Consider the following 22,286-nt stretch of genomic DNA (forward strand, 5'->3'; position numbering starts at 1 on the left):
CCACTCCCTGCCCACAAACCAGTGGCGTAGCCAAGGGTGGGCTTGGGATTCAGGCCCACCCAGTAGCAGCATACCTATGATGTGGCTGGCAGGGATCCCCAAGCCCCACCAGCCGAAAACTCCCAACAAGTGTCCCTCCTGCATACCTCGTAAGTAGCAGATCTTCGCCTGCAGTGAGCAGTGACTGATGCATACTGCTCGCACCGGGCCCACAGCCTTCCCTCTGATGAATTTCTGCCTAGGCGGAAACAGGAAGTTGCATCAGAGGGAAGGGTGTGGGGCCAACATGAGCAGTGTGTATTAGTTGCTGCTCGCTGCTGGTGAAAATCTGCTATTTAAAAGGTATACGGGAGAGGGGGATGTTTGAGAGACCATTAGGCATATTTTCAAAGCACTTAGCCTCCCAAAGTTCCATAGAAACCTATGGAACTTAGCCTCCCAAAGTGCTTTGAAAATAAGCCTGCATATGGCATGCAGGCGAGAGAAGGAGAGACCAAATTACCTGTGGGACGGGGCGAGGTTCTTCTGCCCACCCATCTTGGGCCCAGGCCCACCCAAAATTGGGTATCTGGCTACGCCCCTGCCACAAACCCCAAATATTAAATACTTGAGCTGGTGGGGATCCCCAAACCCTGCCAGCTGAAGATTTCCTCCTCCTCCATGAGCAGCCAGCACTCTTCCAAATGGTAGCTGGCAGCACTTGCCTCAAACTAATGCTGTTGCCAGCAGGCTGTGCATGCTCAGTGCTTTTGCATGTGTGAAAACTGAGCATGTGCAGAAGGGCCGGTCTCAGCGTCAGTTCAAGGCAAGTGCTGCTGGCTGACATTTGGAAAAGCGCTGGGTGCCCAAGGAGAGAAAACCTTCAGCTGGCAAGGTTTGGGGATCCCCACCAGCCACAGCAAGAGTGTCACAATTTTGGGTGGGCCTGAGTCCAAAGTGGGTGGGCCCTGGCCCACCCAGGCCCATCTACTTCTTCCCCCCGCTGCTGCTGCAGTGCTTGCAGCTTACAATTTCTGGCCTCCTGCAATTCACACAGGCACTGCGGGCACTTCCCTCTGCCGTGTCCGGAGCTTGCAACAGGAAGTTGCATCAGAAAGGGCCGTACATGGCAGGCTGGAAAGACCCCGGAGTGCCTGTGTGAATCACGGATGGCCCAAAAATGTAAGCTGCAAGCATTGCAGTGGTGGCGGGGGAAAGAAGGAAGCGGCAGTGATCCTGGACCTGCAGGAAGGAAGGTAGCAGTTTGCTGGTGTGAGAGGAAGGGGCTGTAGGGAGGCACAGGTGTGCTGGTGTGAGACGAGGGAGCTGCAGGGAAAGGGAGACCCATGTGGGGTGGGGTGGAATGCAGAGACCCATGTAGCCAGAGGGATGCGGATATTCATGTGACCGGGGGGGGGGGGGGGGCACGACAGAGGGAGAGCACTGAGGAGGCCAAAAACAGCATATCTGAATCGCTGCTGTGTCGGCAACCCTCTGCAAAGGAAAATGCATTTACTGGGAAGGTGAGGAAGATACCAGATTGGGGGGGGGGGGGGGGGAAGAAATAATAGGCCTGTAAATAGAGGAGAGGGAGAGAGATGGTGGACATTAGGATGGAGGGAGGGAAGAGAAAGGGACAGAAGTTGGAAGGGGGGTGTTGGTGCAGAGGGAGGGCAACTGTGAAGAAAAAGGGAGAGGTGGTGTTCTCAGGGGTGGTGGGGAGGGAGGGAGAGAGAGAAGTTGGGAATAGAAAGGGAGAGATTGTGGACCCGGGGGGTGGTGGGGAGGAAGGGAGAGATAGTGACAGTATGGAAGAAAGAGAAAGAAGTTGGATCTGGGAATGGGAGGGAGGGAGGAAGGGAGGGAAAGAAGAGAGACAGAGAGAAATGTTCGGTTTGAGGGTGGAAGGGAGGGAGAGATGCTGAACAGTGGGATGGAGGGAGGAAAGAGATGCTGCATTGAGGGGGGGGGGAGGGAAGAAGAACAGAAAAGAGAGGTAGTAATGTTGGACCATGGGAGTGGGGAGAGAGAGGAAAAGAGATGGACCCATGGGGGGGGGGGGCAGGAGGGAAGAGAGGTGGAACAGGAAGATGATAAGGGGTGCAGGAAAAGGGACAGGGAGATATCAGTCCTGAGACTGGGGTGTGCTACAAGAGTGGAGACAGGGAGTGGAGATTCTGGAAATGGTGGAACCATGTGGAAGAGGTCAAAAGGGGAGTGGCAAGAAGATGAGTGAGAGGAAAATAGTGAGTACAGAGGTAGGAAATGTGGTAATGAGGAGTAGATGGAAGGAGATAGGAGGCTGGGAAAGATGCGAGATGGGAAATGGGAGAGCTATAGACTAAGAAGAGATGGAAAATTGATAGATAGCTGAAAATTAAAAAAGGAGAAGAGTGTGTGTGAGAGAGTGAATTTGAGTGGACAGAGGCAGAAAAGGAACAAAAAGGGAGGAGATAGTTGAAAGGGAAAAATCAATATGTCACAGACAGGTGTAGTGAGGGAATAGAGAGAAGAGAGGAGAAAAGAAAAATGGACAGCAGACACTGGAAAGAGAATTAGCAGAAGACAGACAAAAAAGCAGAAAAAGAAAAAACTTGGATCAAGATGATGGAAAAAAAACAAAATGTCCAGACAACAAAGGTAGAAAAAAGTGTTTTATTTTGAATTTATTAGAAACATAGAAACATGACGGCAGATAAAGGCCATATGACCCATCCAGGCTGCCCATCCTCTGTAACCTCTAATTCTTCCTGTTCCTAAGCGATCCCACATGCTTATCCCATGCCTTTTTAAACTCTGGAACAGTCCTCGGCTCCACCAGCTCTACCGGGAGGCCATTCCATGCCTCCACCACCCTTTCTGTGAAATAATACTTCCTCAGGTTGCTCCTAAGCCTATTCCCTCTCAACTTTGTTGTATGCCCCCTCATTCCAGAGCTCTCCTTCATTTCAAAAAGGCTCTCTTCCTGTACATAAATGCCCTTGAGATATTTAAACGTTTCTATCATGTCTCCTATCTCCCTCCTCTCTTCCAGCGTATACATGTTGAAGTTCATAAGCCTGTCCCTATAATTTTTGCATTCAAGACCGCTTACTAATTTCATATCTGCCCTCTGGACCAACTCCATCCTGTTTATATCTTTCCGTAGGTGCGGTCTCCAGAACTGCAAGCAGTACTCCAAATGAGGCCTCACCAGATGTATACAACGGCACTATCACCTCCTTTTTCCTGCTGGTCATGCCTCTCTTTATGCACCCAAGCATCCTTCTGGCTTTGGCCGTCGCTTTTTCTAACTGTTTGAAAGCTTTAAGGTCGTCAGACACAATCACCCCCAAGTCCCGCTCTTCCTTCACACACTGAATCACTACACCCCCTATACTGTACCGTTCCCTTGGATTTTTGCGACCCAAGTGCATGACCCTGCATTTTTTGGGATTAAACCTGAGTGGAGTTGAACAGGTAGATGTGAAGTGTCTGTTCATGCTTTCCAAAAATACTAGGTCTAGGGGTCATGCGATGAAGCTACAATGTAGTAAATTTAAAATGAATCAGAGAAAAAGTTTCTTCACTCAACATGTAATTAAACTCTGGAATTTGTTGCCAGTGAATGTGGTAAAGACGGTTAGCTTAGCGGAGTTTAAAAAAGGTTTGGACGGCTTCCTAAAGGAAAAGTCCATAGACTGTTATTAAATGGACTTGGGGAAAATCCACTATTTCTGGGATAAGCAGTATAAAATGTTTTGTACATTTTTGGGATCTTGCTGGGTATTTATGACCTTGATTGGCCACTGTTAGAAACAGGATGCTGGGCTCGATGGACCTTTGGTCTTTCCCAGTATGGCAATACTTATGTACTTATGCCAAATATCGGTCCATTCCTCTAGCTTCACTAGGTCCTTCCTCATGTCATTCACACCCTCCAGGGTGTCCACCCTGTTGCAGAGTTTAGTATCATCCGCAAAGAGACAAACCTTATCAGACAGCCCTTCCGCAATATCGCTCACAAAGACATTAAAAAGAGCCGGCCCTAGGACCGATCCCTGCGGTACTCCACTGACGATCTCCTTTTCTTCAGAGCAAGCTCCATTTACCACTACCCTCTGTCTCCTACCATTCAACCAATTTTTTACCCACTCAGTTACTGTAGGTCCCACACCGAGGGCACTCAATTTATTTATCAGTCACCTGCATGGAACCGTGTCAAAGGCTTTGCTGAAATCAAAGTATACCACATCAAGCGCCCCTCCCACATCCAACTGTTTGGTCACCCAGTCAAAGAAGACAGTCAGATTCGTCTGACACAACCTGCCACTAATGAAGCCATGCTGCCTCGGGTCTCGCATTCCATGTAGTTCAAGAAATGTCACAATCCTCCTCTTTAGAAGCGTTTCCATTAGCTTACTCACCACCGAGGTCAGACTGACAGGTCTGTAATTCCCTACCTCCTCCTTACTTCCACTCTTGTGCAAAGGAACCATATCCGCCCTTCTCCAGTCCACCGGGACCACTCCAGTTTCTAAGGAAGCATTGAAGAGGTCCGTCAGCAGAGCCAACAGAACTTTTCCAAGTTCCTTTAGCACCCTCGGGTGAATCCCATCAGGCCCCATCGCTCTATTTTTAGTTTGGCAAGCCCCTCACAAACACAGTCCTCCATAAACGGGTCTTGGTCTACCATACATCTATCCCCTTTAACCTTTGTTTTCTGCAGCCTTACCCCTGGTTTTTCATTCGTGAACACAGAGCTAAAATAATCGTTAAGCAGTTCAGCTTTATCCTTATCTTCCACATATTTCTCTCCCTCAGCTTTGAGCCTCACAATGCTATTATGGCACTTCCTCTTGCCACTTAAATATCTGAAAAAGGTCTTGTCCCCCAATTTTACCGTATTAGCTATCTTTTCCTCCATTTGCCGCTTCGCTTTCCTGATAGCTTTTCCAGCTTCTCTTCGCTTATTTAGGTATTCTCTCCTGTCTTCATCTTTCTGAGTCTTCTTATAACGAGCAAAGGCTAGCCTCCTTTCCCTTATCTTTTCAGCTACTACATTCGAGTACCAGAGAGGCCTTCTTTTCCTCTTACTTTTATGTAATTTTCTAACATAAAGGTTAGTTGCCTTTAATATAGCTCCTTTCAGTCTTGTCCATTGCTGTTCTACATCCTTCAGCTGTTCCCATCCCGCTAACTGTTCCTTGAGAAATTTCCCCATCTCGGCAAAGTTAGTTCCTTTGAAATCCAGGACCTTCAGTCTCGAGTGAGCCCTCTCTTCTTTTTTAATATTGAACCATACCATATGATGATCACTAGATGCCAAATGGTCCGTCACCTTGATGTCAGAAATGTACTCTCCATTCGTAAGCACCAGGTCCAGAACAGCTCCATCCTGCGTCGGTTCCGTCACCCACTGCCGGAACAATTCCTCCTGTAGGGAATCTAAGATCTCTTTGCTTCTAGACGACCCTGCAGCTGGGACACCCCAATCAACATCCGGCATATTGAAGTCACCTATCAGTAGTACTTCCCCTTTCCTAGCTATCTTGCGGATGTCTTCAATTAAGTCCCTGTCCAGTTCCTCCGACTGTGAGGGAGGTCTGTATATCACTTCGATATAGATACATTTTCCTTTCCCTCTTTCCAGTTTAACCCACAGCGCTTCTTCCCTACCCCACATGTCCTGCAGTTCTGTCACTTGGATATCATCCTTAGCATATAATGCCACACCTTCACCCTTTTTTCCTACTCTGTCCTTCCTGAATAGATTATAGCCAGGTATAGCAACATCCCAGTCATGGTTCTCCGTGAACCACGTCTCTGTGACCGCCACTAAATCCAAGTCCGCTTCCATCATTGTAGCCTCAAGTTTTAGAAGTTTGTTTCCCATACTACGGGCATTGGTATACAAGGCTCTCCAGATTTTACTCTTTTTATTCACTTCTATACAGGCATTAGATGTCCTACCTTCCTTGGGGTTAATTATGGCTTCGTGGCCTTTTATACCCATCCCCAGCTGAAATATGTTACTGGAATATGTTAGCTTTGGGGATATGTGCATCACAGATGGTTTTTGTATTGCATTCAGTGACATAGCCAGACAACTGATTGGGGAGAGGGGGCTTGAGACCAAAATGGGCAGACACCATATTTTCTCCCCACCTGAATACAAAATACAAATACTTGAGCTGGTGAGGACCCCCAAGCCCTGCCAACTGAAGATCTCCTCCTTCAGTCCAGCAGCCAGAAATCTCTAAGCTCTGCAGCTGGTGGAAGTTTCCCCGAGTTGCCACTGCCCCCACTACCACACATGTTCGGTTTACCTGCATGCATGAAAGCTGAGCAAGTGTGGAGGGGGGGGGGGGGGGTGGTAGCGGCGGCGACAGCAGCAATTCTGAAATACTGCTGCTGGCTGTAAAGCTTGGAGAACTCTGGTCGCTGGACATGAGGAGGGGAAGGAGATGGTCATCAGCTGGTGAGGCTTGGGGAGCCTCACCAGCCACAGCAAGGAAGATGTTAATTTTGAGAGACATAAGTCCCCCCCCACCGTTTGTGGTTATGCCACCGATTGTGTTCAGCACAAAATGTAATGCATTTCTATTTTTATTTGTACAATGTTGCAGTACTTGCTGAGTTTAACTTCTTGGGGTTCCCAGTTCCGTTTTCGTGTTCTTATTTTAAATTTGTGATCCCTTGTTCTGTATTTGGTGCAAGTCTGTCTGTGTTTTGTGTGTGTGAAGTAATTTAAAGTTGTTTTATGTATAATGGTGGGTGGGGAAATTGGGGGAGGGAGCAGGGAGGAGAGGGGATTGGGGATGCCCTCCTTAATTTCTGTCCTGGGCCTCAGAGGGCATGTCTAAAACTGGCCCAGCATGTTGGAGAGGGTAAATGGATGAAATGAAGTGGATCAGAAGAATGAGGATGAGGTAGTAATGCAGAAGTAAAACACAACAGCTGGACAACGGTATAAATAAACCTTCAAATCCCTCAACAGTCCTCTTGGTAATTAATAATTAAGCTGCTACAGATGTATTGCTGCCATGGAGGAACATAACTAAAATGCATCTGTTGTCTGATTAGCAGACAGATGTAAAAGGGCTGAGGGTTTTTATTTTTTACTTTTCAGAACATCTTGAGATAATTAGTGGAGTAACAATTTACTGAAGCAGGAGCTAATTTTTGTCTGAGTCAATGATTTTGTTTTAAATGGACTAAGTTTCCTATATACTAAGCTTTTCCCCTACAGGCAGAGAATGGAAATAAAGCCTAGGGGCTAGATTTACTAAAAGACTCTACAGAATTACCACAGGCTAGCATGCATTAACTCATATTTACAGCAGGTTCTGTTTTATGCAATTTACTAATAATGTGTTAATGGCCTTGGTGTGCGCTAATGCAGTAATGCACTTTAGCGAGTCTAGCTCTAAGGCCCCGATGCTCAAAAGTAAATGCGGGCACTACAGGCGATCAGTGCCGTACTTGTGCCGGCATTTATCTGCGCAGAATGTTCAGAGGGTTCTAGCGTGTGAAACAATGAGTGCACCAGGCACCAGGGCTGCCGAGAGACTAAGCCAGGCCCAGGGCAAGGCCGCCCCCCCTGTCACCGCCCTCTTCGCTCCCCCCCCCCCCCGCCGCTGCAGTCCCCGGTCTCACCTGCCTGCCCTCGGCTCTGTCCGCCACCGGGCCCCCTGCATTAAGATCGTCAGCGCCTCAGCTCCGTTTGGAAAGACAGATCGCCTCCCTTCGGGCCTTCCCTCACTGTGTCCCACCCTCGTCTGATGTAACTTCCGGTTTCCACAAGGGCGGGACACAGGAAGGGCCCGAAGGGAGGCGATCTGCCTTTCCAAATGGAGCTGAGGCGCTGCTGATCTTAATGCAGGGGGCCCGGTGGCGGACGGAGCCGAGGGCAGGCAGGTGAGACCAGGGACTGCAGCGCCGGCAGCCTGACCCCGGTGCCGGGCAACTCTCTCCTTATCCAATGTCCTCAATATATCCTATGTTGTGTCATGTTGATTGCAAAATGAAATGACAGAAAACAAAATTTGGGGGATATTTGTTGTGCCATTAATAGTGCAAACAAAAAAAAACCCAACTGAACCAAAATGATTCTTAAAATGAAGCAAAATAAATTAAAAAAAACTGGAAATGATATGATAAACATCCATAGCTATCCCAGTACATTTATGATACTGTATTGTAAAATTGGATTCTTACAACAAATTACAGGGCCCTTTTACTAAGGTATGCCTAAAAGTGGCCTGCACTGGTGTAGGTGTGTGTTTTGGATGGGCGCAGGTCAATTTTTCAGCGTGCCTGGTGTGATAAACACAGGACTGCCCTACCCTGAGGAGGCCACCAGAGGGCGCTCTCCTAGAGAAAAGATTGAAAAATGCCATAATATGGTCCCTAGAGGGAGCTCCAGTGGGACACCAGGGTAATGACCTGAAGGGGCCACTAGAGGGAGCTCCAGCCAAGGCCTGAACAGGGGGACCAAGGAGGACCCATAGCAGAGGATTCCCCTTTACGAGAAAAGGCAGACAGAAGGCTCTGGACTCTTCCAGAACTAGGAGGAGGGGCCCAGAAAGGTTGGAGTGGGCTATTAGCAGCCCTATATAAAGAGCACCTCCAGATGTGCTAAGGGAGAGGAATTGGGGGATGGAACAGATGAAGCTGAAGGGAGAGGCTTGCTGGAGGAGATCCCCTGGAAGCTGAGTAAGAAGGATCTCTCTACAACCAAGAAGGTACTTACCTGTCTATGGATATGGTAGTAATGGAACCAAGTATTATTTTTTATTTTTTATTACATTTGTACCCCGCGCTTTCCCACTCATAGCAGGCTCAATGCGGTTTACATATTATATACAGGTACTTATTTGTACCTGGGGCAATGGAGGGTTAAGTGACTTGCCCAGAGTCACAAGGAGCTGCCTGTGCCTGCAGTGGGAATCGAACCCAGTTCCCCAGGACCAAAGTCCACCACTCTAACCACTAGGCCACTCTTTGAAGTTGACTAACAGCTGTGGGGTGGAGGACAGGACTGTAAAGTTAAAGTGAGTGATGAAAGTCCTGTCCAGGGGAGGAGGCTGTTCAAAACTGAGACCCAGGTTCCCTATAAAGTGGGCTCAGTTGAAGAGTGATTAACTGAACTGTTTACTTAAAAAGCCTCTGCTGGCGTGATTAAAGAATATATTGAAGGAAGTATAATTTGCCTAAGAAGTGGCTAATTTGCATATTGTGAGGAAGCATGTGAGTACAATGTTGTATCCCCCATAAGAGCTGCCGTGAGGGTGTGCTACAAGTGTACAGAACTTGCAACCTATGACTAAGGAAAACCTCACAAGGAAGGGGTCAGAAACAGGATGAAGGATAACTGAGGAACAGTCACCCTGAGTGGATGAGGATCCGTATATCTAAGACTGAAGGTTTGAGTCTCTATAGTTACAAGCTGTTTCTGTGATCTTTCCTTATGGCAAAGCTTTTGTGCCCCTTATGTGAACATCCTGCGTTAGTTCAGAGGCTTTAATTGAAGGGTAGAATTCCCAGGTTGACTAAGGACTCTACAGATGTAGTTGCAGGAGCACTCCCACTGACCTGCACTAGACGGAGGAGGCATTGTAACTGCACCTTCAGTTGGAGAGAGTCTACCCAAGGTACTTATCTCACAGGCTACAGTTAAGTTGAGAGTGAATTAGGGAGCTCTCAGCAAGTCCTTGATGGTCTGAGGTGGTTTTGGTCTGAGACCTTACCGCCACCCATTGACTTAGTGGTAAGGTCTCACACGCTAACTTGGCAGTAAGTGGCCAGTGTGCGTAAACTGCCGATTACCACTGGGTAAGCATCATGTGGTAGAAAATATTTTCTATCGTGAGTTTTGGGCTTGTGTCAAAAATGGAATTACCACTTGGGGCACATGGTAGCCAGGCAGTAGTTCCAATCTGGTGCGCATTGGACACGCGTAGGTGCCTACTTTCTTATACATTATTTTTGTTATGTATCCTATACTGTTTATTGTAAGCCACATTGAATGCAAACTTGGTTGGGATAATTTGGGATATAAATGTCACAAATAAATAGAAAATATTTTGTTTCCTTCTATTTGTTAATGCGTGCTCTTAGTTGTTATTGTTTCTATCTGTACAATACTGCTATTACCTGTGGGCCTGATTTTCACTGTAAGTGATCACCATATCAATTTAAATGTGGCCATGGAATTTAAAAGTATATTCAGCACTGATGTATATATAGTAAGTCTAATTAAATCTGGTCAAAACGAATACTTCATTGGCGGGAGTAACTTCGTTGGCGGGGGTATTATACAATTAAGACAGTTCCAGCAACCCAGCGCCTGTAACTAGTTTAAGTATAGCATAACCAAAGTACAGGACACTATCTAAGTCAGTGTTTCCCAAGTGCAGTCCTGGAGTACTCCTTGCCAGTCAGGTTTTCAGGATATCCACAATGAATATGCATGAACTTGATTTGCATACACTGCCTCCATTATTAGCAAATGTCTTTCATGCATATTCATTGTGGATATCCTGAAAACCTGACTGGCAAGGGATACTCCAGGACAGAACTTGGGAAATACTGATCTAAGTCATACTACTACTACTACTACTACTACTACTACTTAACATTTCTAGAGCGCTACTAGGGTTACGCAGCGCTGTACAATTTAACAAAGAGAGACAGTCCCTGCTCAAAGAGCTTACAAACTAATAGACAAGTGAACGGTCGGTCCGATAGGGGCAGTCAAATTGGGGCAGTCTGGATTCGCTGAACGGTAAGGGTTAGGTGCCGAACGCAGCATTGAAGAGGTGGGCTTTAAGCAAAGACTTGAAGACGGGCAGGGAGGGGGCTTGGCGTAAGAGCTCAGGAAGGTTGTTCCAAGCATAGGGTGAGGCGAGGCAGAATGAGCAGAGCCTGGAGTTGGCGGCGGTGGAGAAGGGTACTGAGAGGAGGGATTTATCCTGTGAACGGAGGTTACAGGCGGGAACGTAAGGTGAGATGAGGGTAGAAAGATAGTGAGGGGCAGCAGACTGAGTGCATTTGTAGGTAAGAAGGAGAAGCTTGATTGAATGCGGTATCTGATCGGAAGCCAGTGAAGTGACTTGAGGAGAGGGGTGATATGAGTATATCGGTTCTGGCGGAATATGAGACGTGCAGCAGAGTTCTGAACAGATTGAAGGGGGGATAGATGGCTAAGTGGGAGGCCGGTGAGGAGTAAGTTGCAGTAGTCCAGGCGAGAGGTAATGAGAGCGTGGACGAGAGTTCGGGTGGTGTGTTCAGAGAGGAAAGGGCGAATTTTGCTGATGTTAAAGAGGAAGAAGCGACAGGTCTTGGCTATCTGCTGGATATGCGCAGAGAAGGAGAGAGAGGAGTCAAAGATGACTCCGAGGTTGCGGACAGATGAGACGGGGAGGATGAGGGTGTTATCAACTGAGATAGAAAGTGGAGGAAGAGGAGAAGTGGGTTTTGGTGGAAAGACGATAAGCTCGGTCTTGGACATGTTCAGTTTCAGGTGGCGGTTGGACATCCAGGCAGCAATGTTGGATAAGCAGGCCGATACCTTTGCCTGGGTCTCCGCGGTGATGTCTGGTGTGGAGAGATACAGTTGGGTGTAAGCTGTTCCGGGGCAGAGGGAGCATGGAAACGAAGCAAGCTGACCAGCGCGTGGCACCCCCCCAGCGGCGTGCACCCGGGGGGTTCTTTCGCCAGGGTGCGGGGGTGTCCTTTCGCCGGGGGGGGGCGCTGCACCAGGGGGGGCAGGGCGCATCGGCGATCCGCCCCGGGTGTCAGCCCCCCTAGGAACGCCACTGCTAACTACAGACCAGTAGCATCCATTCCCTTAATAACCAAACTAACGGAAGGGTTGGCGACCAAACAACTCACAAACTACTTAAATAAATTTTCAATACTCCACGACTCCCAGTCAGGATTTCGGTCCAACCACAGTACTGAAACAGTACTAGTCACTCTCATGAGTAAATTCAAACAAATGATTGCAACTGGAAAGAACATACTACTTCTACAATTCGACATGTCAAGCGCTTTCGACATGGTTGATCATGGAATACTACTACACATCCTTGAGTACTTCGGAATTGGAGGCAACGTTCTCAGATGGTTCAAGGGATTCCTAACCACACGATCTTACCAAGTGACATCTAACTTGTCTACCTCAGCCACATGGATACCTGAATGCGGAGTCCCACAGGGATCCCCCCTCTCGCCAACTCTATTGAACTTAATGATGATACCCTTGGCCAAACTATTATCAAACCAAAACCTCAACCCATACATATACGCAGACGACGTAACGATCTACATCCCATTTAAACAAGATCTACAGGAAATTTCCAACGAAATCAACCAAAGTCTCCATATCATGCATTCCTGGGCGGATGCATTTCGGCTGAAACTCAATGCAGAAAAAACCCAATGCCTAATTCTCACCTCTCAACATAACAAGAAAAAATTTACAGCCATTAACACACCAAATCTGAACCTTCCAATTTCAGACACCCTAAAAATTCTTGGAGTTACCGTCGATCGACACATAACACTCGAGAACCACGCGAAAAACACAACCAAGAAGATGTTCCACTCAATGTGGAAACTAAAAAGAGTAAGACCTTTCTTCCCAAGGACTGTTTTCCGCAATTTGGTACAATCAATGGTGCTCAGTCATCTAGATTACTGTAATGCACTCTACACTGGCTGCAAAGAGCAGATAATCAAGAAACTTCAGACAGCCCAGAACACCGCAGCAAGACTCATATTCGGCAAAACAAAATATGAAAGTGCTAAGCCCCTAAGAGAAAATTTACACTGGCTCCCACTTAAAGAACGCATCACATTCAAAATCTGCTCCCTAGTTCACAAAATCATTCACGGAGAAGCACCAGCCTACATGTCAGACCTGATAGACTTACCACCAAGGAATGCCAAAAGATCATCTCGCAAATTCCTTGATCTGCACTTCCCTAACTGCAAAGGTCTAAAATACAAATTAATGTACGCGACAAACTTTACCTACTTGAGCACACAGTTATGGAACACACTGCCGCGCAACTTAAAAATGATCTACGAACTAACAAACTTTCGCAAACTACTGAAGACCCATCTCTTTAACAAGGCATACTACAAAGACCAACCAATGTGAATATACACAACCCCCCCACATATATTCAGAACTATCTAACAATATCTGCTTGTTTATTCAAATATTATGTTTTATCATTATCTTGTTGCCCAAGATCTTTCTGTAACACTAAATGTCTATTTTCTAATATATTTCCATCACTCGTGATGTATTGTAAGCCACATTGAGCCTGCAAAGAGGTAGGAAAATGTGGGATACAAATGCAATAAATAAATAAATATTGCCTTCTTCGCAGAACAAGCCAAAATGGTTTACCAATAATTAAAAGCTAAAATTTAAATTCTGAAAAGCACCCTAGTGCAAAATAGAAAAGAAACATTCACTCCAAGAACATGCACACCATACATAAACCCTTTTAAAGCAGCTACTGTGCCTTTGCTGTTGCTCCACTATCTCCACATTACCCCACATAATAAACACAATAAAAATTACTCTCTGAACCTCTTTCAAAGGCCAAACTGACAAAAATATGTTTTAAGGGCAGCCCTAAAATCCACAAGTGAAAATTCAGCATGCAGACAGTGGCAAGCTATGCCAGAGAGTGGGGCTAGGAAGAAAAATGCTAATTTTCTCGACATCTCCCATCTTGCACCCTTGGGACTTGGAAGTACCAACCTATTGTCATTCAGAAATTATAAAGAGCATATCCGCTCATAGGGAAAAAGAAGCAAGATAGCTTGGATTTCCAGTATGACACCTACATTTCATTATAGAATACTAGCCCAAATGTTTGAAAACTACGACTGTGTAAATGTCTGCATGTACACATGGAAATAATAGAGTTCTATAATTTACATGCACACCTGTCCATTCTGACCATGCTCTGCCCTAACTCTACCAATGTACACACTCATTGGCAAAGTGTGCTAACCTATCACAGTGCATACTTTTCTGCTAGTAGGTATTTCATAAGATACCACTTTATGCATGTAAATGACTAGAAAACCAGCATTTACACACCTTCCTGCCACCTATAACTATGCATTTTCTCATAGAAATTACTTTAGCTGTCAGTATAGCACCTGAATATCACCACTATCCCTGGGATTTTATATATGGCACATTAATTTCTGTGTAGAAATTGAAGCGTATTCTATAACAATGCGCATAACTTAATTGGTTAACTAGCTAATCAGCGCTGTTAATTGGACATTAACAATTATCAGCACTAATTGGCATTACGATTTACGCACACATCTCGCTAAGCGTATTCTGTAACATGGTGCACCTAAACTCTAAGTCACATAGTTGAAAAGGGGGGTGTGGTATGGGCGGGGCATAGGTGTTTCTAAAATCTATGCATGTTATAGAATACACCCACTCTGCGCCTATTTAGGAGTTGGGATTTACACCAAGTAAAACATGGCATAAATGGCCACAACTACATTTGGTCACGTGGAGAGGCGCTTGGCCTTATTCTATATACCGCATGGAAATTTAAGCCTATTTTCTATTAAATTTAGGTGTATTTTAGAGAATACGCCTAGGCGTATTTTTTTTTCGCTTGAAATTTTCAGGCACCATATATAAATCAAGCCCTATATGGATAATTTATTGTTGTTGCCCTCATTTCGCCCCTCTGCTATAAGGTTAATTTTATAAAACATTGCCTAGATGTAGAGGACAATTGGGCACCCATTTTAGCCTTGTATGATAAAGACACTTAGGCACCTATGCACTAATACTGCAGAAAGTGCAGCTATAACAAAGCCACGTATATTTGCACCTGCTCAGGAGCAAGTGTAAAATAAGCACAATCACATATTTTATAAAGTACATGATTCCGCCCATTCTCCACCCTCACCCCACCCCTGAACACACCTACACCAAAGCTGAGTACAGCCTGGTATTGTATTGCATGTACACATGTGTGGAATAATTACACAAAAGGCATTTTACCCACGTATACTGGTGTATATTCATGAAAATGTCTTTATAAAATTACCTTCCACATTACATAAGTACATAAGTAATGCCACACTGGGAAAAGACCAAGGGTCCATCGAGTCCAGCATCCTATCCACAACAGTGGCCAAATCAGGCCAAGGGCACCTGGCAAGCTTCCAAAACGTACAAACATTCTATACATATTATTCCCAGAATTATGGATTTTTCCCAAGTCCATTTAGTAGCGGTTTATGGACTTGTCCTTTAGGAAACCGTCTAACCCCTTTTTAAACTCTGCCAAGCTAACTGCCTCCACCACGTTCTCCGGCAACGAATTCCAGAGTTTAATTACGCGTTGGGTGAAGAAATCTTTTCTCTGATTTGTTTTAAATTTACTACACTGTAGTTTCATCGCATGCCCCCTAGACCTAGTATTTTTGGAAAGCGTGAACAGATGCTTCACATCCACCTGTTCCACTCCACTCATTATTTTATATACCTCTATCATGTCTCTCCTCAGCCGTCTCTTCTCCAAGCTGAAAAGCCCTAGCCTCCTTAGTCTTTCTTCATAGGGAAGTCGTCCCATCCCCGCTATCATTTTAGTCGCCCTTCGCTGCACCTTGATAGTGGCGGAGCGGTTAGTCTTGTTTTCAGCCTGCTACTATCTGCAAAGAGGCTGAAAGTACATGTTTAGTAACATAGTAGATGACAGCAGAAAAAGACCTGCACGGTCCATCCAGTCTGCCCAACAAGATAACTCATATGTGCTACTTTTTGTGTATACCCTACTTTGATTTGTACCTGTGCTCTTCAGGGCACAGACCGTATAAGTCTGCCCAGCACTATTCCCGCCTCCCAACCACCAGCCCCGCCTCCCGCCACCGGCTCTGGCACAGACCGTATAAGTTTGCCCAGCACTATCCCTGCCTCCCATCACTGGCTCCGGCACAGACCGTATAAGTCTGCCCAGCACTATCCCCGCCTCCCAACCACCAGTCCCGTCTCCCACCACCGGCTTTGGCACAGACCGTATAAGTCTGCCCAGCACTACTCCTGCCTCCCAACCACCAGCCCCGCCTCCCACCACCGTGCCACCCGATCTCGACGAAGCTCCTGAGGATCCATTCCTTCTGCACAGGATTCCTTTATAGGTTCACCAGCCACTGGTGAATGCATAACACTATTTAATTGAAAATGTATATATTAGTCAGTAAGCTACTGCAAGCATTCTGCTCCTTTTAAGCACAATTTGGGCCTGATTTACTAAGTTATTCTCCTCTAGACAGGGAACAGGAGAAATGCCTTCATAAATTAGGCCCAAAGTGATGATTTACACTTCAAATCAGCAAATGAATAACTGGAAAACTCCAGAAAACTCAACTTTATACCACTGATCCTGGAGGCATGTCATAGAATACATGTCTGAAAATTTCCAGCCATCTGAGACCCTGGGCTAAGGCTAAGATCTTCACCAGAGGGAAACAAGTCACTTTTAATAGCAGTGCGAGAGATAAATTTAGTTGTGACACAGCAGCTGACAGTTACCCTGCCTATGCTGGGGATGGCTTGATGAGATTAATTCCTGAATGTGGTAGGACCATGTGATGTGTAGCATACCCTTCTGTCAACACAAATTCAGAGCTGGGACAAAAGTGTTGAATGATGATAAGAGGAAGTTTGAAAAACCATTTCCACAATGGTTTGGTATTCCAGAAAGCACAAATTTTTCTTAAATCCAACTTTTGTTGCTTCAGTTTAATGCAGATTATTTGAATGGCTTTCATACCTGTTTTGCTTTGGTTACTACTACTACTACTTAACATTTCTAGAGCGCTACTAGGGTTACGCAGCGCTGTACAGTTTAACAAAAAGGATAGTCCCTGCTCAAAGGAGCTTACAATCAATGTCAAGTTGGGGCAGTCTAGATTTCCTGAATAGAGGTATGGTGGTTAGGTGCCGAAGGCGACATTGAAGAGGTGGGCTTTGAGCAAGGATGTGAAGATGGGCAGGGAGGGGGCCTGGCGTATGGGCTCAGGGAGTTTATTCCAGGCATGGGGTGAGGCGAGGCAGAAAGGGCGGAGCCTGGAGTTGGCGGTGGTGGAGAAGGGTGCTGAAAGGAGGGATTTGTCTTGAGAGCGGAGGTTACGGGTAGGAACGTAAGGGGAGATGAGGGTAGAGAGGTAAGGAGGGGCTGCAGATCGAGTGCATTTGTAGGTTAATAGGAGAAGCTTGAACTGTATGTGGTACCTGATCGGAAGCCAGTGAAGTGACCTAAGGAGGGGGGTGATATGAGTGTATCGGTCCAGGCGGAAGATAAGACGTGCAGCAGAGTTCTGAACGGACTGAAGGGGGGATAGATGGCAAAGTGGGAGGCCAATGAGGAGTAGGTTGCAGTAGTCAAGGCGAGAGGTAATGAGAGAGTGGATGAGAGTTCGGGTGGTGTGCTCAGAGAGGAAAGGGCGAATTTTGCTAATGTTATAATGTTTCTCAATGCAAGAAAATTATAGCGACAAGGGAATGAATGAGCAGTGGTGTAACAGCACAGAAGCCAGCTTTGTGGGTGCCAGTGGGTGCTTTACATCTCCAATATTGAACAATATTGTCCACATGGGGTAAATTGCACTGTTTGGTACCCCCCCCCCCCAATCATTCTGAAATGTTGGCATCTATGGGGCCATTCACAAGAGGAGGTTAGTTTCTATACAAAGCGCAGAACAGCACTGCTGCCAAATGGTTTCATTTTTGTCCAACATGGTTGACCCAGTCCTCGATTTATCCTACCGTCCGCAGGGGTCTGTACTTCTGATTTCCCGATTGAATTCTCCACAAAAAAGCAAGACTAAGTCCAGCATTGGGTATGATTTCAAATCAAGTAAAATGAAATGACTGTTTAAAATTAATTTGTAAGATTTTTAAATTTTTTTTATTTGAAATCCCTTTTACCCTGATTTTGATTTTTAGATTTGAAATTACATACTCAAGTGATTTTGTTTCTTTTTCAGTCATTAAATCAAATCATTTGTTGTCAGATGTTGATTTAAATCTTAGGATTCATGGATTTGTTACTATGATGGTCAATAACAGACAAGCTCTAAACTTGAACCTGAGCTACCCTATTTATGTATTACTTATTGCCATATATAGACTTGTAATTCGCATATCCGTGCATATCAATACTGATGGATTCGTCTACAATCCTGTCCCATGACAATTACATTTAATAGTAGTACCTTGCTCTGCTGATTTTCGATTTGAAATCATTTGTTGACTGATTTCAATTTGAAATGACAACTGGTTTACTGATCTTGATTTCAGATTCATTTTGTACTTTGTGATTCTGGTTTTGATCTAAAATATTTATCAAAATGATTTTACCCAACACTGACTAAGTCTCTGCATTCAGTGGGATACACCCAGGACTTTAAAAAATATGCCAAAAATGTTCATTTTGTTTAGGTTCCCATGTTGCTCATAGGATGTTTTTGGTTTTGACTGTTTTTTCCTTTTTTTTTCTTTTTGTAATTTTTCTTTTGTGGGCAATGTCATCAATTTTGCACACTATTTCACAAGACAGTGTGCACTACTGCTCAAATAATGCGCCTTTTTTCTTAGAAGGGCTCACTATTTGAGCACAAAGGCTATTTGCGCAAAAATGCAACCTATTAATGGCACAGGAAAAAAAAATTGTGGGTTACAAATGATGTGAAATGACATGGGAAATATTGTTGTCATTTCAAACCAATGCACTTTCCTTGGATCAACCGGTTGGACAAAGCTGAAGCCAGTTGGCAATCCTACAGAAGAGGCATGATCAAGCTCTGTGGATGTCTAGTTCAATGCTATGGGACTCTGTGTTCTTTTTGGGCTTTGCATAGTGTAGCGCATCCAGTTTGCTATGAGACAAGTTTGAGACCTCTATAGTGGCAGTCCATTGAAGATGCTGCAAGAAAGGAAGAGGCTCTTTGAGACATTGTTTTGCTTCTGCTCTTTTCCTATTTATCAGAATAACATTTGCATCTATACTGGAATTCAGAGGCATGAAAACATTTTACATTGTGAAGTTATGCTTTCAGGGTATCATTTATTCTGTATTTTATTTTAATTTGGATTTAGCTCTCACCTTTCCATTGGTAGCTCTAGGCGAGTTGTGTATTCAGGAACTTTGAAAGGATTTTAGAGAAAAACAAACATGCATAAAACTGAGTCCTAATTCTGACATCCTGCAGAGATATTCATAATTCAGCACATATCAGAGATAATTCTATAAAGAGGGTGAAAAAAAAGCATATACGTGTAAATGAGAAGAATACTGGTGCAAGTGCCCAAGATTCTAGCTTTGCGCTATTCTATAAGATGGTGCCTAAGTGTGATGGAGAAGCCTGCCTAGTAAGGAGTAGCCAATGCTGAAAAACATGACACAGTAGCAGGGAGGCCAGGCCTGACTAGCCATACGAAGTGCAATGTAGCTGACTTCGACCGACATGGTGCCAAGGGCCTGCCGGGTGCAGTAGGAGTGCAGCTGACACTGAGTGGCAAAGGAGATTCGATGTCATGAAGGAAGAGAGGGATATGAGAGGGAAAACAAGACAAGCAAGGGGGGGGGGTAAGGAGCCATGAGAGAGGAGGAAAACAGATCCCCCCCTAAGCAACTGTTCCACCCATCAGTTTTAATGAGCTTCTCCAATAATTTGAATTATATATCAGAGATTAGAAGATGCAATGGATTATATATATATATATATATATAAATGAATACTAGCACCAGTCACCCTGAATTAATATTGCAAGTGTGAGATGAGGAATTGAAACAGAATAGCAGGGTTAGTATAGCCTCAGCTTTTTTTCAAGGTTCAAATTTTCCATCCTGTATTTACTTTAACAAAATTCAGATAACAGCAGCTCCTCATTGGATACTATTTCTCCAAACCAGCCCTTCTCTTTGGGGTAAACACCAAAATTTTGCAAGTTTATGAGGGACAAACAAGTAGAAAAGTAAATGACACAAAGGCACCTGTTCACAAACTCGGCAGAAATCTGGGGATTAGTGATCGCTGTGCTGTCCAGGGCTACACAGTAAATTAGCAAGGCAGAAAAATAAAATCCAAAAGCAACCCTCGCAAGTAAATAACATTACAAGGGAACTGAAATGTTATAATGTTTTTACGTTTGGGGAGCGTGCCAGGTGCCCTTGACCTGGATTGGCCACTGTCGGTGACAGGATGCTGGGCTAGATGGACCTTTGGTCTTTCCCAGTATGGCACTACTTATGTACTTATGTAAACGTCTTAGCCATGTCCTCATACTATCATATTTAAACTATGATAATAGAATTGACAGCAGACAAGTGGGTCTGAAAGTGTTTCAAAGCAAAGACAGTTATCATAACACAGAACATATGCCATGTCATTACAATAGGCCTTAGCAACATACAGCCTGATAGCAGCACTCTATGGGACAGCAGGTGCTGATATTGGATAAACGTCAATGACTGGGCATACCTGGAATTCTGCAAAATTATCCAGATAATGCTGTTAAAAATCCCTGTAGACCAGTGGCATAGCTAGGTGGGGCCACGGGGGCCTGGGACCCCTCAAATTTCTTCTGGGCCCCTGGTTTTGCTGGCAGGGATCCCCAACCCCCACCAGCTGAAGCCTTCATCCAGCGCCGGTCTCCAATGCAGGCGTGTCGCCTTCCATGCTCTCTCGTCCTCTCACATTCGGCACGCTTCTTTTAGTGAAACTGAGCATGATCAATTTCACTAAAAGGAGCGTGCAGGACATGAGGGGAAGAGAGACAGCAGGGCAGACAATGCGGCGGTACCGGAGACCGGTGCTGGACGAAGGCTTCAGATGGCAGGGGTTGGGGACCCCCACCAGCCGAGGTATTTGCAGTGGTGAGGCGGGGGGGGGGGGGCGGGGGGGCGGCATCCACCCCAAAATGTGCCCCTCCCCACCTTTGGCTCTGGCCCCCTCCCACCGTGAGGTCTGGCTACGCCCCTGTCGCAGACTGCCTCAATGCTCTCTGCATACACAGCGCCAGGGAAGTCTACTGCACCCAGATACCTATCCAGGCAACTCAGGATGGATAAAGGTTGTCCTAGGTTTCCCAGATAGCTATGTGGATACCAGCAGTGAATATCATTGGTCTCCAGATAATGCTGGCGGTCACTTCTCTACCTGAATATTTCACACCAATATCCAGAGATAAGCTATGGCCATACCCCCAAATTCTATATATGGTGCTTTAAGTTGTGCACACTAATTTGGCCACGTGGACAAAATGTACGCATAACTTAATTGATTAACAAGCCAATCAGTGCTGATGATTGGTACTTAGCACCCAATTAGTGGCACTAATTGGCTTTAATTAGAATTAACGCGCACAACTTTCTAGGCGTATTCTATAATGTCGTGGCAGTAAATTCTAATACACGCATTTGAAGAGGGGGCATAGCACGAGCATGTTAGAAAACGATGCACACTATTATGGAATACACCCGCTATGCGCATAACTTAGGCACAGGTATTCAGACCTGGTTTTAGGTGGCCTAAATCGGTGTGCCTAAATTTTAGTTGCAAGAATGGTGCGTGAGCATATTCTCTATACTACATGTAACTTTAGGCACAGTTTATAGAATAACCCTAACTGAGTGGTTTTTCGGTGCCAATTTTTAAGAATTTCCCCTATAGGGCCCAATTCTATATGGCGCATAAAATTAACACATGATATGCAATCACATCTAAGCATATTCTAAATACCATGTGCAAATCTATGTGCGGTATTTAGAATACACTTACGTGTACTTCATGCGGCTAAATCTGTGTCCATTTACGCCAATGAATACCTGGTGTAAATCCCTGCATGTAGATTTACATTCACTGGTCTATATTTTATAACAATGTATGTAGATTTTGGAACGCCCATGAAATGTCCATTTCCACACCCCCCTAACCATGCCCCTTTTTGCCTGCGGATGTTAGAATTTATGTTGTACGTGCAGGAGGTCAGACTCACAGAAACAGAAGCCTTGCAGATCAGCAACGCGCCAGAGAAGAGGACTTCGGCTGGCGGGAGTTGGGGACCCCCATCAGCAAAGGTATCCAACGGCGGCGGGGGAGAGTTGGAGGTGGCGGGAAGGGGGGTCAAAAGGATTGGCGCCGGGGGGGGGGGTCAAAGGTAGAGTTGGGGAGGGTCAAAAATGGCTGGGGGGGTCAGCGGCGCGGGGGCTAAAATATGCCCCCTTACCTCGGGCTCTGGACCCCCCTCCTGC

General features: G+C 45.5%; 1 protein-coding gene across 1 annotated transcript in view; it reads right to left on the minus strand.

Annotated features, from left to right (window-relative positions):
- Positions 1-22,286, minus strand: part of ADSS1 (adenylosuccinate synthase 1) — a 98,385-nt gene that overhangs the window by 60,287 nt on the left and 15,812 nt on the right. The window lies entirely within an intron of this gene.

The sequence above is a fragment of the Microcaecilia unicolor genome, chromosome 9 (assembly GCF_901765095.1).
Source record: "Microcaecilia unicolor chromosome 9, aMicUni1.1, whole genome shotgun sequence".
In the NCBI taxonomy this organism is placed as follows: Eukaryota; Metazoa; Chordata; class Amphibia; order Gymnophiona; family Siphonopidae; genus Microcaecilia; species Microcaecilia unicolor.